Below are 17,683 nucleotides of genomic sequence, written 5' to 3' on the forward strand. Positions count from 1 at the left end.
GCTAGCAGAAAGGGGGGGAGCTAGCAAGAAGATGGTGGCTGAGCCTGCAAGCGGCGCAGTGAGGGTTGAGAATTGTGTTGCTCCTGTTTCCTGTTTCTCCAACCCAGCCGCCAGCGAGAGTATAGAGATATGACTCCCCTACCTATGGCTCCGTGGGTGTTCCTTTTTGGCCCAGCCATATCCTGCGTTCTTGTGTGGGGAGCAGGACCAGAGACCCTGCCTGACACCCCGCATGACACTTGGCATAGTCGGCAGGATCCCCTGCACTACAGCATGTCAGTGGGTTGGATTGACTCTCAGGCTGATTGGCTGTGGTGTTTGACCACATACATAGCTTATGGGCTGCTGTGCAGGGGGCTTACCTCACTGAATGGGATTTTCCCAAGCAAGCTCTGGTTGAGACCACCCTTTGTGTATGACACCCTTGGGGCTAATTGGACAGCACTCTGCTGTGATCTGAAGCCAACTTCCAAGTATGTTGGTTTTTGGGTGTGATGGTAGGGGCTCTGGTGCAGGTCCAGTTCACACACTGCCTGAGACTGGCTGGGGAATACCTGGTAGGAGCTACAAAGCATTCTTCAACTGTTTGCTGGCTGTGCTAAAGCTGGAGTCATGTGGGAGATACCACACTATGAATTGAGGATGTCGGTCTCCAGTACTCAGCCTGGCATAGCTCCACAAAAAGCCAGGGCACCACAAGACCTGCTGCCATCTGCTGGCTGCCTTAAGTTTCAGCCACTGATACAGCCTTGTGCAGAACAAGTTGGGTGAGGCAGGGTCTCAGGGAATCATTAGAGTGGGAAGAGTTGTGGTCACCAAGTTAATGTAAATTCTGGTTTGGTGCCAGTGCTGAGCCTGGAGCTATTCAGCAAAAGTCTCAGAGCACACCAAGGACAGTAGCCACCTGCCTGGGGCCTGCTGGATTCTGATAGTTTTCTAAGGAAGAGTGCAATACAGGAGGGGCTGGCTGCTCAAAAAGAAATTACCTCCCTTGTACGCGGAGATGGGTGGGGCCGAGTCCCAGGCAGTAAGCAGGGTGGGACAATGTAGCTCTCCAGAACATTGGTGCCCACTTGCTGGATGCATGGGAGAAAGATACCTCTCTGTGTAATTGGTATCTGTCCTCCAGCCCTCACTTTAAAGCCACAGACCTCAGTCTGTCCCCCATATGCCTCTGACACCCCCTGAGTCACCGTCCCTCCACCAGAGCCCAGGGTGAGTGCCTGTGAGCGAGTAATTCTGTGTGTGGGCCTTTTAAGCAGATGTCTGCGTTTTCCACAGCCTCCCCCCCCACTTGTATGGTTGGAATTCTCACTGTTTTTCACAGCCAGATGTTGTTGGGGCTCCTCTTTCAAGCACCAATACTCTGGGCTGGGGAGCCTGGTGTGGGGCTATTGTTCCTCACTCCTCTGGAGGGAACCTCCATGGCAGATTCTGAACTGCCACAGGGAGTTTGGGGGCCTGTTCCACATCTTTGCTCCTCCTACCAGTCTGGACATGGCTTCTTCTTTATATTTTCAGTTATAAGACTTCTGTTCAGATAGACTTCAGATGGTTTTCCAGGTTGATTGTACCATAATTCAATTGGGATTTTAATGTGTTCCTGGAAGGATGCGGTCACAGCATTTATCTACTCTGCCATCTTGGATCCTCTCTCCAAAGTCAGTAAGGACATTTTAACAATGTTAGTTTCTCCTATTCATGAGTAACACATATGCTTTCATTTATTTATGTCTTCTTAAATTCCTTTCTTCAGTGTCTTATAGTTTTTTGAGTATAGGTCGTTTACCTCCTCGGTTAAATTTATGCCTTGGTGTTTTACTTCTTGATACAATTGTAAATGAGATTGTTTTCTTAATTTCTCTTTCTGAAGGTTTGTGATTGGTGTATAAAAATGCAACTTACTTCTGAGTACTAACTTTGAATCCTGTTACTTTACTGAACTCATTTATCAGTTATAATAGTTTTTTTGAAGGAATCTTTCAGATTTTCTATGTATAGTATCATGTCATCTGCTTATAATGACAGTTTTACTTCTTCATTTCCAATGTGGAAGCCTTTTATTTATTTTACTTGTCTGATTGCCGTGGCTAGGACTTTCTATATTATGTTGAATAATAAGTTGAAAGTGGGCATTCTTCAACTGTCCATTTTTAAGAAACAGCAGATGTTTACAACGCTTTTTCTGGTTACTACTCATAAGTGACTACCCCCAATCCCCGACATCTTTTGTCTTTATCTGGATATGTTATTTAAGATGATGGCTTGGGCTATTTTGGGGATTTGCTTGGTTTTCTTGGGTATCTCCCATGTATACAGGAGGTATATTTGTTATTAAACTTCTGTTTGTTTTTCTCCTATTAATCTGTCTTTCATTACAGGGTGGGGTCAGCCAAGAACTTACAAGGGTAGAGGGAAATTTAATTTTCTTCCCCCCTGGTAGTAAATCTCCATTCTTTGTAGCTACTAGAAGGACTCATCTGAATTGCTCTAGTTATGAATTATGGAATATTTTTAGAGGAATAGTTTTTAAACTTTCAAGGTTATAAGACTTTCATATATACTGTTAGTAGCCAAATTTTAAAAATGCTTTTATAAAATGTTAGTCTTTAATTGCTCTTACTCTCATATAAATTAGGTAATGTAATATACTTATTTATTTTTAAATATAAACTCTTAAAATCTCAGAGAAACTAATAACTTCCTGAAGATCTCAAAGGCAAATCATGGAAAAACAAGACCTGGAGTGATTTTATTCACTCCAAACTCCTTTTATTTTTCATTGCACAAGCTTTTTCTGAAAATAATGTTCTAGCTATTGCTTGACAGTAGAACATTTTGAGTTAAGGATTATTTTCATTTTTGTTTGTTGTTGCTAAAATAGTGAGGATGTTTATTGCAGCTTTACTTATGGTGGTCAAGACATGGAAACAACCAAAGTGTCCTTCAATAGATGATTGGATAAAGAAGATGTGCTATATATACACAATGGAATACTATTATGCAATATGAAAAGATGAAATAGTGCTATTTGTGACAACACGGATGGATCTTGAGATTATTATGCTAAGTGAAATAAGTCAGACAGAAAAAGTAGAGAACCATAAGATTTTACTGATATGTGGTAAATAAAGCTGAAAACTACAAAGGAAGAACACAAACAAGTGGAGAAACAAAAACACATAGAAACAAACAATAGTTTAGTGGTTACCAGAGGGTAAGATGGGAGGGGGGTCGTAGATGAGAGTAAAAGGGATCAAATATATGGTGACGGAAGGAGAACTGACTCTGGGTGTTGAACACGCAATGGATATATAGATGATGTATTACAGAACTGTACACCTGAAACCTATGTAACTTTACTAACAATTGTCTCCACAATAACTTTAATTTAAAAAAATAAAAAATACAAACATGCACACACACAATACACATACACACACACAAAGTAATGAGGATGATGAAACTGCATACTGCTTTGCTGATTGTACGTGACACAACTCCTACTCATATGGACTATGATATAAATGATGCCTCTTTGAACTAGAGGTGTGCAGTGAGGGCACAGATTATCCACATTTATGTAATCACCCATTCACGTTTTCAAGACAACTAAAACATCAAGGTTAAAAATGAGTTTAGAGGCCATCTAGTCCAAGCACTTCACTTTACAGATGAAGAAACAAGTTCACAGATTTTATTTCATATTTATAAGATCAGAAATCAATCTTTTAAATCCCCAATATGTTGCTCTTTACACAATATACACGTTTTAGATAAAGTTTTTAGTAATGGTGGAAACTAATCTACCAAGAAATAAAATGCTTAATAACCTAGGTATTAGTCAAATGGTTAATATAATACTGTAATATAGTACAGTGATATAATATATAATCATTATTTCTGTCTTGGAGAGGAAAACTTCCCCTTACCTCTCTTGATTTCTTGTGGTTGGAGTAATAATAAAATTGACACAAGACAGATTAACAGGAAGGAAAAAAAATTAATTTTGTGCACATGGGAGATCATAAAATTCATGCTCAGAGAATGACCCAAAAGCAGGCAATTTTTATATCTTTTCACACACACAAAAAAAAACAAAATGAATTTGTGAGGATTTTACAGGAAAACAAAAGTTAGGTTTTGGTGCTCATTAGTAAGAAATTTAAGCAAAGTTTGGGCTTGAATAATAAATTTGCAAAAAAAGTAACAAGGTTTCTTTATACAGGCTCCTTTGTGTGGCGTGCCAGCTGCCACAAATCGAACAGTACCTGAATGGGGGAGTGGGAATGAAAAAAGACACTCACACAAAATGATGATGCGGCCGGTCTTCAGTGATCCTGAAGCGCGGAGTTTACTTTCCTTTACCAACATAAACCACCTGTGTACGTGCAGCTTAACAATCACGAGTGAGCATTTCCTCATTGAAAGTAAAATTTGCAACTTTTACATATGAACTACAGACTCACTGAAACTTTCCCAAAGTCATCATCTCAATGACAAAGCCCACCAATTACCCTGATAATCATCAGTGATCTGTGTCCTGGAACTGGCAGTTCCCACCTCATTCCTTAGCAGCTTGCAAGCACCCTCCAGGTGTAAGCAGAGACAATGCCTTAAGAGCTAAAACAAGTTAACCATAAACTGAGCCAGTCTGCAAGGCTACAGAATAACAAGAAATTATGGCTCCCCACATCTCCCCCTTTTTTATTTTATAGGAGCAAAACCCATCCGGCTAGGATGGCGAGGTGACAGCGCCTGACTTAGGTGTCTCAGGACGCCAACTTCAACTTACCCATCCTTGGAACTTATATTTTATAATACAAGCCCTGTCTTAGGTGTTGAAGCGGTGCCTAAGTACAACCCGTCTTTGACTATCCTGTCCCTCTGAATGTTCGGGGAGGAAGGCTCAGGGCATTGTCTTAAGTTTAAGCTGATGGATGTCAGCTCGCAAGTCTAACATCCTGCTGATGAAACATTTGATAAGAATGGGGAGAAGGCACAGAACCAAACAGACACAGATGCCCAATGTAAGAAAAATCATAACAGAATGGGTAATATGAGGCATAGATGGCATAGCATTCCTAAGAACATCAATAAACTCAGAAGCAGCCTGGGCTGCATCAAATTTCAAGGGTTCAGCTTCTCTCATATTTTGAATTTCATCATGAAGCCGAAACATATCTAAAGACACATTAGCATCATGCCAAATTCCTTGAAGATGTAAACGAACCCGATTCCAATCATATTGACTATTATTATACCTTTTAGAAGTAACACATATCCAATGATATTCTGAATGACATTCTAAATAAGATTTAACTTTTATACTCTGAATCACATCTCCCATATACTGAACCGTATCATAGAGGGCATTCACCTTTTGTTCTAATTTCTCATTAATAGCTTCTTGGGTCCCTAAAGCCAAAGTAACATTTTTTGAAAGAGTATTAACATATTGAGCATTTTGAATAGTCTGAGAAAGGGCCACAGCTCCTGCTATGAGAAGTCCAACGAACCGTTTCTGTCTACTCAAAGCAGACTTAATTTCTTTGAAAATCTGCAAACTTCTTTCAGCATACCAAGGTCCAGAGATATTAACAGGAAGCATAACAACAGATGGCTGTTTAAGTATCATAACATTAGTTCCTAACGGTACCCAAGAAATACAATTTGCTAAAGAACAATTACTACAGGATACACTAAATTGATTTCCTGCAAAATGTACATTAATATTTCCAATCAAAAATGCATAAGGGGAAGGAACACAAGCAGATACATTAACAGTCTTAACGACAGTGGTCCAATCTCTAGTCCCATCTTGTAAATCAGTCACCTGGCTGCAGGGAGTGCCTGATTTACAAAACTCAACCATTTGAACAACCTCATCCATTGCTCCCATAAGTCTCCATAAGGAATTTTGCTGATATTGTGTATCAGAGCTCCAAAATCCAGAAATTAATTCTCGGGCCCATCCTGACCGGTTACTCCTCGACCAGTCAACAATATATCTGTCTGTTTCAGGGATGTCATAGCGAACAGGATTATTGCCAGGACAATCTTTCCATGGAACAGTCTCAATGTCCAATTTCAGTTTTTTATTACAAGATGGACGTGATGGAGGGATGGGCAGATTTATTTTGCGTCCTCCGGACCAATACAAATAGGCAAACCTATTCCTATACCATTATAAGTGAAATTCTTTTCCAAATGTTGTTTCATGTGTCCATCAGAAGGCAATCCTAATGCGTGAGTGTCATTGACATAGACTGGAATCTCAGGACCATCCCATAGAGCAGGGTGGAGGATTGGTGGATCAGGAACATAGGCCCAATACGTCTGGTCTTCTTCTGCATTGCTGAGGGTCATCAATGTCATCAGCAGGTAGAGGGTCCACATGTCGCACCAATCATTCTGGCAGCCACCGAGGGCCCTCTGCATCCTGTGGAAAAACACAAACATGCCCTCGGCCCCATATGAGGACTGGATCTGGGCCTTGCCAAGAGCCTGTAAGTGGGTCTTTCCATTTGACCAAAGCCTGAGGGGCAGCATACGGATGCCAAAAGCGCTCTGCAGCACTCTTACCATGGGCATCCAAGGTCAAAAAATTTTGAGTAAAGAGAGAATGAGACAGGTAATTATGGGGCATCAGGGGATACAACTCTCCCTTTTTTATTTTTTGTAAATTGACTTTTAATGTGTCATGAGTGCGTTCAACAATCCCTTGAAAACTATTTTCATTTATTTTAAGCTGTAAAACTGGCTGGCCTATCTCTATTTATTTTCTGAACCCAATAAGCATCAGAAGAACCAAATCCTTGGTCTCCACGTTTCTGATTTTGTCTATTTTTTTCTATTTTTATACGAGGCAAAATGATTAGCTGAGCAATGCGAGTCCCAGCAGGTATGGCTGAAATGTTTAAAGGTGAATGAGTCATAATTTTAATTTCTCCAGTAAAGTCCTCATCAATAACTCCCGGGGAAACATGAATCCCCTTCACAGTAGTGCTACTTCTTCCTAATAATAAACCTACAGTTTTTGGTGGTAATGGCCCAAAGATCCCTGTGGGCAACGCTTGCATTCCCATCTCGGGAGTTAATACGATGTCGGTGGTGGAACACAAGTCCAATCCTGCGCTGCCTGAGGTTGCCCTGAATAAATCTGTGATGTATTTCCTCTCAGGGACTCGTTCCCTTTTTGTCCCTGTATCTGCTCCGGAATTTGTAGTGCCCCATAACATTGTTGATTTGGGGCCTGGGGCTGGCCCCTCACCCAGTTTCCCTGGATGGGTTTTCCATCTTTATCTGTCTTAGACTTGCATTCATTAGTCCAATACTTTCCTCTCCTACATTTAGGGCATATATCTGGCGGCTTTTTTGTGGGAGCTGCTGAATTCTCGGGCTCGGCTTTGCGAGGGCATTGAGCCGCTCGATGTCCCAATTTTCCACAAGTAAAACAAGCCCCAGAACGACTCCCTGCATGGAGTTTTGCCTGTTGATACATTACTTCTTTTATAGATTTTCCTTGTAAAGCTGCAGCTAGGGCTATACCTTGAGAAAAAGATGGTCCCACATCTGAGCACAAACGGATAAAATCAGATAAAGTTCCTTTCTTTCTAAAGGGTCTAATAACCGCTTGACAAGCAGAATTAGCATTTTCATAGGCAAGCTGCGTTATGAAAGACTGAGTAGCAACTGACGGACCGAAAGTCCGTCCTGCAGCTCTGCTGAGGCGAGACACAAATTCCTGGAAAGGCTCATCTGCGCCTTGTCTTATTTGTGAAACATGTTCTTCCTTACGGGAAGTACCAGGCAGCATTCGCCAAGCATCTTTAGCTGCTGTGGCAGTTTGGCCATAAGCGCCTGGTGCAAATCCCATTTGATTTCTTAGGTCAGCATACATGCCTTCTCCTGCTAGCATATCAAAAGTAATAGGGATCTGTCTTAAGGCATTCTCATTGGCCTTCTTTTTACAATTTTCACAAAATTCTGATTTCCATAAGAGATAATCGCCTCCGGAAAGGCAAGCATGCGAAATGTGCTTCCAGTCCTCAGGAGGAATAGCTTCACTGGACAAAGCATCTAAAATTGCCATGGTAAAAGGGGCAATAGGACCGTACTGTGCGCAAGCTTCTTTTAATTCCTTTACGTGCTTCCACTGAAAAGGTCTCCATTCTCTAAACACATTTCCTGCCTGATCAGTTCTTTCAATAAGAGGATATACTCCAAATTTTTCCCTAGACTCCCCCTGCTTGCGAGCCTCCTCACAGGCCATTTGAAGAGGGGAGCGCACAACAGAATCTGAACCTGGCTTAACATAACCTGGCGGAGACTTAGTAAACATGTCCCAAATTGGTGGCTGCGGTGGTGGCAGCGGACGGTCCCACATATGAGGTCCCTCTGGAGGTGGTGTAGAAGGACTAATTATGGGGGGGTCTTTACCCCGAGGATCCCACTGATTTCTTAAAGAAATCTGGGGATCCAGAGGACAATTTTTTTCACCCACAGCAACTTTGAGCTCGACTAATTGTCCCTGGCTAACAGGTTCTTTATTATGCATAGGAGCTTCTTAGGCATAGTCAACCCCCTCCCTTTTTCCCAGCTCTTTATTATGCTTAGCAAGTCCCTCTGCATATCTGACTTCCTCTGCCTCCTCCTTCTCCTCTGGAGAGGCGGCAGATGGAAGAATTTTTTCATTTCCAGCCTGTTTCACTTTTTCTAGTCCACAGCTCTCACGCTTAAAATTTAAGCAATCTCTGATCAGAGTCCATAACCCGAATGTTTCTATAGGGACCCGTGGAGGTCCTTGGATAGTATAATAGCTTTGTAATTGTTCTCCAACCTTTTTTTTAGTTTCCAAGCTGACGATACCTTTATTTGGAAACTTAGGGCAAACTTCCTTTACAAATTCTAAAAATTTATCTAATTGCTCTTTGCTCACCCTGCTGCCACGGGCGGCAAGTAGTTTCTTAAGTCCTCTAACATACAGGTCCTTGCTGCTAGCGTGACCCATTTCCCTTTTCCCTGACTCGGCCCTTCTTTCAAACAAAGAAAAGCAAGCAGATGCCTGTCTGGCCGTGCCCCTCGTGGGACCAAATCTGTCTTAACAAAGGCGTTTATGACAGAACCGGAACCTCAGATTAGGGCCCAAACAAGCTCCGTAACACGAAGTCGTGGAGCTACCATTCACTCACACATTCATTCGACCTAGGGGACGGTGCCTTACTCACCGCGCATCCATGAAATAAGCTCCTCAATATGAGCCGGGCCCTAACCACGCGGTGTTCCTCACTGTTTCCACCCGTATTCAGTCCCTGTTCGGGCGCCAAGTGTGACGTGCCAGCCGCCACAAATCGAACAGTACCTGAATGGGGGAGTGGGAATGAAAAAAGACACTCACACAAAATGATGATGCGGCCGGTCTTCAGTGATCCTGAAGCGTGGAGTTTACTTTCCTATACCAATTTAAACCACCTGTGTACGTGCAGCTTAATAATCACGAGTGAGCATTTCCTCATTGAAAGTAAAATTTGCAACTTTTACATATGAACTACAGACTCACTGAAACTTTCCCAAAGTCATTATCTCAATGACAAAGCCCACCAATTACCCTGATAATCATCAGCGATCTGTGTCCAGGAACTGGCAGTTCCCACCTCATTCCTTAGCAGCTTGTAAGCACCCTCCAGGTGTAAGCAGAGACAATGCCTTAAGATCTAAAACAAGTTAACCATAAACTGAGCCAGTCTGCAAGGCTACAGAATAGACAAGAAATCATGGCTCCCCACACATTGGCCCTGAATCCTGTAACTATAGTGATAAGGGTATCTCTTTCAATCCCCAGATGTAGGGAGGGCACTTTTCACAGGGGATATTTATTTCATGCATTCAGGAAGACAAAGTAGGGTTAAGGTGTTGTTCTTGCATTGGCTGCTTTTCAAGTAACTATGCAAAATAACTAATATGTTAAAGTAATATGCTAATATTTTGGGGTGTTTGCTCTGAACCCCAACATTACTATTATTTATGTCAATGGTTCTTAAACTTTAGCATGTGTCAGAATCACACAGAGGACTTTTTAAAAACATGTGGCTGGACTCTACCCCCCCAAATTTCTGGTATAGCAGGTCTGTAATAGGGACTGGACATTTGTATCAGCAGCCAATGCTGCTGGGTCAGGGGCTACACTTTGAAATCTATTATTGGTTTAAATCAAAGGCTTCAAAGCCAACTTATCTGCCACTTAAAGTTGTGTGATCTGTGGCAGATTAATCTTTGAATCTTACTTTTATTATCTGTAAGTTAATAACATGCACTTTATATGGATTTTATGATAACATGAAGCAATATATGTAAAGAACTATATGGTTGGTGTCTAAGGTACATGATACATGGTTGCTATATTTTTTATCATTATAATAAATATTGATTTTCTAAACATTCAGATTCACCATACACAGATAACTAAGTTCATCAAATATGGCCTACTAAGGCTCCTTTGGGACTATAATAAATGGGAAGAATATTTTTCCCATACAAATACTTGAAATTTTGAGCTAGTGAAAGCATTTGAAATAGTTTCTTTTTTTTTTTTTTTTTTTTTTTTTTTAGTAAAGTATAACGTTTGGCTACCACTCTTTCCCCCATTGAGCTTAATACACTGTCAATTTATTATATGTGATAGAACCTTTCTTTATTTTCAGAAGGTAACTGGTTTGAACTGTCATCAATTTGAGTTACTGAGATCTGCATTAATGTGGTGTTACTGTGTATAATATGTTAAAGTCTGGGTGTCTTTGTTTAGAAAATACAGTTTTTATGGTGGTCAAATATCCTTATTGTTTGACAAAATATCTAAAAATGCAAATGCTTTCTGTCTGGAGGTAAATAATCTCCAAGACATTTCAGGAACACACACACACACACACACACACACAACAACAACAACAACAACAAAAAGAAAACAAAACAAAATTCTTTTCAACACCAAACCCCAAATGTCAGGTGGGTTGTAAAAAAAATTATTTTAAATGTATTCATAGAAGAAAGTAAATTTTTTTCCTTAGCTCTCCTTGCTACTGTGCCACTCTATATTCTCGGGCTTACCTCCTGGCAGATTGTTTCATTATCCAGCGATATCATTAATCTTTTTTATTAGCACCTTAAAAATAAACAAACAATGATTTTGTTATGTTTAACACAAGTAGTGCATTTTAATTTTGTAGGCTTGTATTATTGAATTGAAAAAAAAAAAAACACTGCAGTAATTCACATTAAAATACCACACACAATTCTTAACATATGAAAACACCATTCAATGGCTAGAAATATAATGAAGTCTGTTATGCATATTGAATGAAACAAGCTATTTTTGCATCATCCACATGGTGCTTTGAATTAACTAGAAAAGTTAGTATTAATTACCACTGAAAAATAAAAATGTATCATTCAATTTTGTACTCTCCATGAAAACTCTACGTGAAATGGAGTCAATACATGATGAAATACTCAGAATCGTTTGATGAAGACTACACAAAAGAATGCATATGGATCAGTTAAATGATAAAATGAATTTCAAAGTTAGTATATAAAAATTAGAGATATTTGTTGCCATCACACGATTTTTTTCCAATTTCTTAAGCCTAGATTTTCTTAATATATACACTAGGCATAACTAAAATTCATTAATTGTAACAAAAAAGGTATCACTAAGTAAAGCAAAAACTACCATTAGTTAGATGGCATATTTGCTTTTATTCAAGGTATTCATATCTTTTATCTTACAGATTTATAAGTTACAGATTTATCTGTTTACTCTGATGTAGTGTTTCCTAAATTTGTGTACATATGAGAATCTTCTCAGAGATTTTTTGTGAGTGATTTTTGAGGCTACACTCTAAATCTATTAAATCTCAATCTTCAGGGTTGATGTCCAAGAACCTATATATTTTTTCTTTCCCCACTAGTGGTTCTATTGCAATTAGCAGGTCATCAGGCATTTGAAAAACATTGTTATAATGTACGTTTTTGAGTGTTCTCAAATGACAAAACTAAAACAATTTAATAATGGATTTGATGCCCTTTATTCAAGGAAACACGATCCATGGATTGGGGGGTGAGGTGGTGGAGTACAGTGTCTCACAAGCAGTGGCACACTCTTCCTGAGGGATTTAGGGCAAGAGCAAGTTTTATAGAGTGTTGGAAGAAGCTACACAGAAACATGGCATAATTGGTTAGGAGGTTGGGGATTTTCTTATGGGGCATGCACATTCTATTTTCAGGGAAATGTAACCTAGCTAAAGCTGAGGATTGTGATTAGTGTATGTGAGGTTACCTCAACAAATGTTTGCCCTAAGTGCAAGCTGACTTAGGTTTAGATTTGTGATGTGGGCTGGCCCACTGGGGTGGCCTTCATTTTGTGTGTCCCAATATATAAGCTAACATTATCAGTGTTTTTATTCTAAAGTCTTTATATAGGTATTAAATGTGGATTTTAGCGTTTCAGGAAAATAGAAGAGCAGAAATGCCAGAGACGTGACCTTATTTTTTTCTAGAAATTATAAAAATAAAATCAGCAGCAGTACCTAAAATAAATGACCAAAATCAGATATACTATGCATTCCTATAGAGTATCTTTCATAGTCCAACATTAGCTGACAGACTATCAAAACTTGACTGCAAAAGAATACTTGTTTAGAAGCCAAGTGTCTGGAATGCACACAGAAATACATCTTGGATTCTCCTCCAACTTTGAACAAATTTGTGCCTTAATAAAAGCACACATGTAACCAAACACTAAGTGAGAATAAGAATAAATTCATAAAGTAGTCTGTTAGCAGCCCTCATTTTATAGCAACATTTCACTGACAACAGTATTACTTCCTTCAGTTCTAGGGCTCCTCCCACTTTAGAGCATACCACCCCAAAATATTTATACTAATTTAGGATTCAGATATGAAACTGGGAGGTAAAGCATTTTTCTATAAACCTGGTCTGTAAGGATTAAAAGTCAATTTTAAGTGCACAGGAAAAATTGCTTTAAGTAAAATATTATGAAAAAAAGTTCAGAAAAAACGCAATTAACATGGTACTACAAATTTGTGGTAAATACATTGTTTCATAAATGGTTTTAGAAAAATTGGTTTTCTATATGAAGAAAAACAAATCTATTTATATTATATCCAAAAATAAGCATAAGTAGATTAAAGACCTAAATGAAAAGGTAGAAGAATGAACTAAAAGATTAAATGAGGAGAATAACTTTGTGATCTTGGAGTAAGGAAAGACCTATCAAGCAATGGCAAAGAGGATACACCACTAGACAGAAAAAGATAGATATGAATATATAAAATATCAGGTCCGACAATTAAGTTTGCAAACTTGTTGCAACAATATTGCTAACCTTTTTTGATATCAGAGGGACTGTTCATTATGAATTTGTACCAACGGGACAAATAGTTAACCAAGTTTACTATTTGGCAGTGCTGAAAAGGGGAATGAAAAAGTTAAATGACCTGAAATTTTCACCAACAAGTCATGGCTCTTGTACCATGACAATGCACCAGCTCACATAGTGAGGGAATTTTTAGCCAGTAAACAAAAAAACTGTATTGGAACACCCTCCCTACTCACCTGGTCTGGCCCCCAATGACTTCTTTCTTTACCCAAAGAAAAGAAAATATTGAAAAGAAGGCATTTTGATGACATTAAGGACATCAAATATAATACAACAGTTGTGATAGCCATTCAATGAAAAGGAGTTCGAAAATTGCTCTGAAGGGTGGACTAGGCACTGGCATTGGTACATAGCTTCCCAAGGGGAGTACTTTGAAGGTGACTGTAGTGATATTCAGCAATGAGGTATGTAGCACCCCAACTCGCATGAGTTCACAACTTAATTGTCTGAACTTGCATTATGAATACCAATTATGTATAAACTCTAACTTCCTTAGTTTAGCAAAACAGCCTAATTTTGTCATTTTAGTTTTTAGCTAAACTTCTCTCAGGTGCACCCCTAATTAGGCTTGGATGGAGAAGAAGATAGCATAACTATTCTGCCTAAATGATGAAGTTGAATGCTGGAGTCAGAATGAATGAGCTAGTGATTAGATGGAGGAGATGAACATGGAGAGAGGGAAAGAGAAGAAGAAGAATGAGAAGTTGAAGGAGAAGAAGGAAGAAGGTAGAAGACGAAGAAAAAGAAGAAGGAGAAGGAGAGAATTTTCATATATATGTATATATACATATATATGTGTGTGCATATATATATATATATATATATATATATATATATATATAACTTTCACTTTTAGATTTCCTTCTGCTTGTTACTGATATGCAACAGCCCCATTCACTCCCATCCCCTGTCCCATTACCCTTAAAACATCTGTTTTATAACAATACTACTACATACAATGACTATGTGTAAATACACAAAATCAAGGAAGGAAGCTGATGTTTCACATTTGGGTTTATGCCAGACGGAGAAAGGAAACAGCCCCAATAGCCCAGTAGGATAGAAATCAAATATGCAACAAAAAAAGATATGAGGCTAGATTGACCAAGAGTATCTTAAGTACATTATGACAAGAATATTTGGAAAGATGCAGGGATCGTCACTATATGTGGGATACAGTTTTTTGTTTTTGTTTTTGTTTTTCCTTTCCCTTAACTTTTTTTAAAACTTTTTTTAAAAATTTATTGGGGTGACAATTGTTAGTGAAATTACATAGATTTCAGGTGTACAATTCTGTATTACATCATCTATAAATACCATTGTGTGTTCACCACCAAGAGACAGTTCTCCTTCGATCACCATATATTTGATCCCCCTTACACTCATCTCCCACCCTCCAGCCCCCATACCCTCTGGTAACCACTAAACTATTGTCTGTGTCTATGAGTTCTTGTTTCTCATTTGTTTGTCTTGTTCTTTTGTTGTTTTTGGTTTATATACCACACATCAGTGAAATCATATGGTTCTCTGCTTTTTCTGTCTGACTTATTTCACTTAGCATTATACTCTCAAGATCCATCCATGTTGTAACAAATGTTCCTATATCATCTTTTCTCACTGCCGAATAGTATTCCATTGTGTACATATACCAAAATTTCTTTATCCATTCATCTATCGAAGGACAGTTTGGTTGTTTCCATGTCTTAGCCACCAAAACAAAGCTGCAATGAATATTGGAGAACACGTGTCTTTATGTATAAATGTTTTCCGATTTTTTGGGTAGATACCCAGGAGAGGGATTGTTGGGTCATATGGTAAATCTATTTGTAAATTTTTGAGGAATCTCAACACTACCTTCCTTAACGGCTGCACCAGTCTGCATTCCCACCAACAGTGTATGAGGGTTCCTTTTTCTCTACAGTCTCTCCAACACTTGTTACTATTTGTCTTGTTGATGATAGCCATTCTGATGGGGGTGAGGTGATATCTCATTGTGGTTTTTATTTGCATATCTCTGATGATTAGTGATGTTCAGCATTTTTTCATATATGTATTTGCCATTTGTATATCCTCTTTGAAGAAATATCTCCCCACGTCCTCTGCCCATTTTTCAATTGGGTTGTTTGTTTTTTTTGTAGTTGAGTTTAATGAGTTCCTTGTATATTTTGAATATTAGCCCCTTATCAGAGGCACTGTTTGCAAAAATCGTCTCCCATTCAGTTGGTTGTCTCTTTATTTTGTCGATGGTTTCCTTTGCTGTGCAGAAGCTTTTAAGTTTCATATAGTCCCATTCATTTATTTTAACTTTTATTTCCATTGCCTTTGGAGTCAAATTCATAAAATGCTCCTTGAACCCAAGGTCCATAAGATTAGTACCTACGTTTTCTTCTATGCAGTTTATTGTGTCAGGTTTTATGCTTAAGTCTTTGATCCATTTTGAATTAATTTTGTTACATGGTGACAGATAACAGTCCAGTTTCATTCTTTTGCACGTGGCTATCCAATTCTCCCAGCACCATTTATTGTCTTTCCTCCATTGTATGTTTTTAGCTTCTTTGTTGAAAATTACCTGTCCATATCTATGTGATTTTATTTCTGGGTTCTCAATTCTATTCCATTGGTCTATGTGTCTGTTTTTCTGCCAATACCATGCTGTTTTGATTATTGTAGCCCTGTAGTACAAGCTAAAGTCAGGGAGTGTGATACCTCCAGTATTGTTTTTTTTTCTTAAGATTGCTTTGGCTATTCGGGGTCTTTCGTGGTTCCATACAAATCGGATGATTTTTTGTTCTATTTCTTTAAAAAATGCCATTGGGATTTTGATGGTGATTGCATTAAATCTGTATATTATTTTGGGTAGTATGGCGATTTTAACTATGTTGATACTTCCAATCCATGAGCATGGAATGTCTTTCCATTTATTTGTGTCTTCTTCAATTTCTTCAAAAATGTATTATAGTTTTCAGCATATAGGTCCTTGACATCCTTGGTTAACTTTATTCCTAGGTATTTTATTCTTTTTGCTACAACTTCAAAAGGAAATGTTTTTTGTATTTCCTCTTCTGAGATTTTATTGTTAGCATATAGGAATGCAATAGACTTTTGTACGTTGATTTTGTAGCCAGCAACTTTACTGTATGTTTCTAAGAGCTTTTTGGTGGTGTCTTTAGGGTTTTCTATATATACCATCATGTCATCTACAAAGAGTGATAATTTAACTTCTTCATTCCCAATTTGGATGCCTTTTATTTATTTCTCTTGCCTGATTGCTCTGGCAAGGACTTCCAACACTATGTTGAAAAGCAGAAGTGATAGGGGAGAGCCCTGTCGTGTTCCTGAACGTAGAGCAAAGGGCTTCAGTTTTTCACCATTAATTATGAGATTAGCTGAGGGCTTGTCATATATGGCCTTGATTATGCTAAGGTTTTTTCCTTCTATAACTACTTTAATAAGTGTTTTAATCATAAATGGATGTTGTATCTTGTCAAATGCTTTTACTGCATCAATTGATGTAATTGTATGATTTTTATCCTTTACTTTGTTTATGTGATGTATCACATTGATGGATTTGCGGATGTTGTAACATACTTGTGCCCCAGGGATGAACCCCACTTGGTCGTGATGAATGATCTTTTTAATGCATTGTTGTATTAGATTTGCTAGAATTTTGTTGAGGATTTTTGCATCTGTATTCATCAGAGATATTGGTCTGTAGTATTCTTTCTTTGTGTTGTCCTTACCAGGTTTTGGAATCAGGGTAATGTTGGCCTCATAAAATGAGTTAGGGAGTACTGTCTATACTTCAATATTTTGGAAGAGTTTGAGCAGGATTGGTATTTGATCCTCTTTGAAGGTTGGGTAGAATTCACTCGTAAAGCCATCTGGTCCTGAACTTTTGCTTTTGGAAGATTTTGGATGACTGATTCAATGTAGATATTGGGGATCTGTCTGTTCAGATTTTCCAGTTCTTCTTGGTTCAGCTTTGGAAGGCTATATGTTTCTAAGAACTTGTCCATTTCTCCTAGGTTATTGAATTTGGTGGCATATAGTCCTTCATAGTATTCTTGGATGATCCTTTGTATTTCTGTGGTGTCCGTGATAACTTCTCCTTTTTCATTTCTGATTTTGTTAATTAGTGTCTTCTCTCTTTTTATCTTAGTGAGTCTAGCCAAGGGTTTGTCAATTTTGTTAATCTTTTCAAAGAACCAGCTCTTTGTCACATAATTT

The 17,683-nt window shown here is 38.5% G+C and overlaps 1 pseudogene; it reads left to right on the forward strand.

Moving 5' to 3' along the window:
* The first annotated feature begins 1,003 nt into the window (after nucleotides 1-1,003).
* The window catches only part of LOC117034533 (elongation factor 1-alpha 1-like), a 45,418-nt pseudogene continuing 28,738 nt past the window's right edge, over nucleotides 1,004-17,683 (forward strand).

Source organism: Rhinolophus ferrumequinum, chromosome X, assembly GCF_004115265.2.
Source record: "Rhinolophus ferrumequinum isolate MPI-CBG mRhiFer1 chromosome X, mRhiFer1_v1.p, whole genome shotgun sequence".
In the NCBI taxonomy this organism is placed as follows: Eukaryota; Metazoa; Chordata; class Mammalia; order Chiroptera; family Rhinolophidae; genus Rhinolophus; species Rhinolophus ferrumequinum.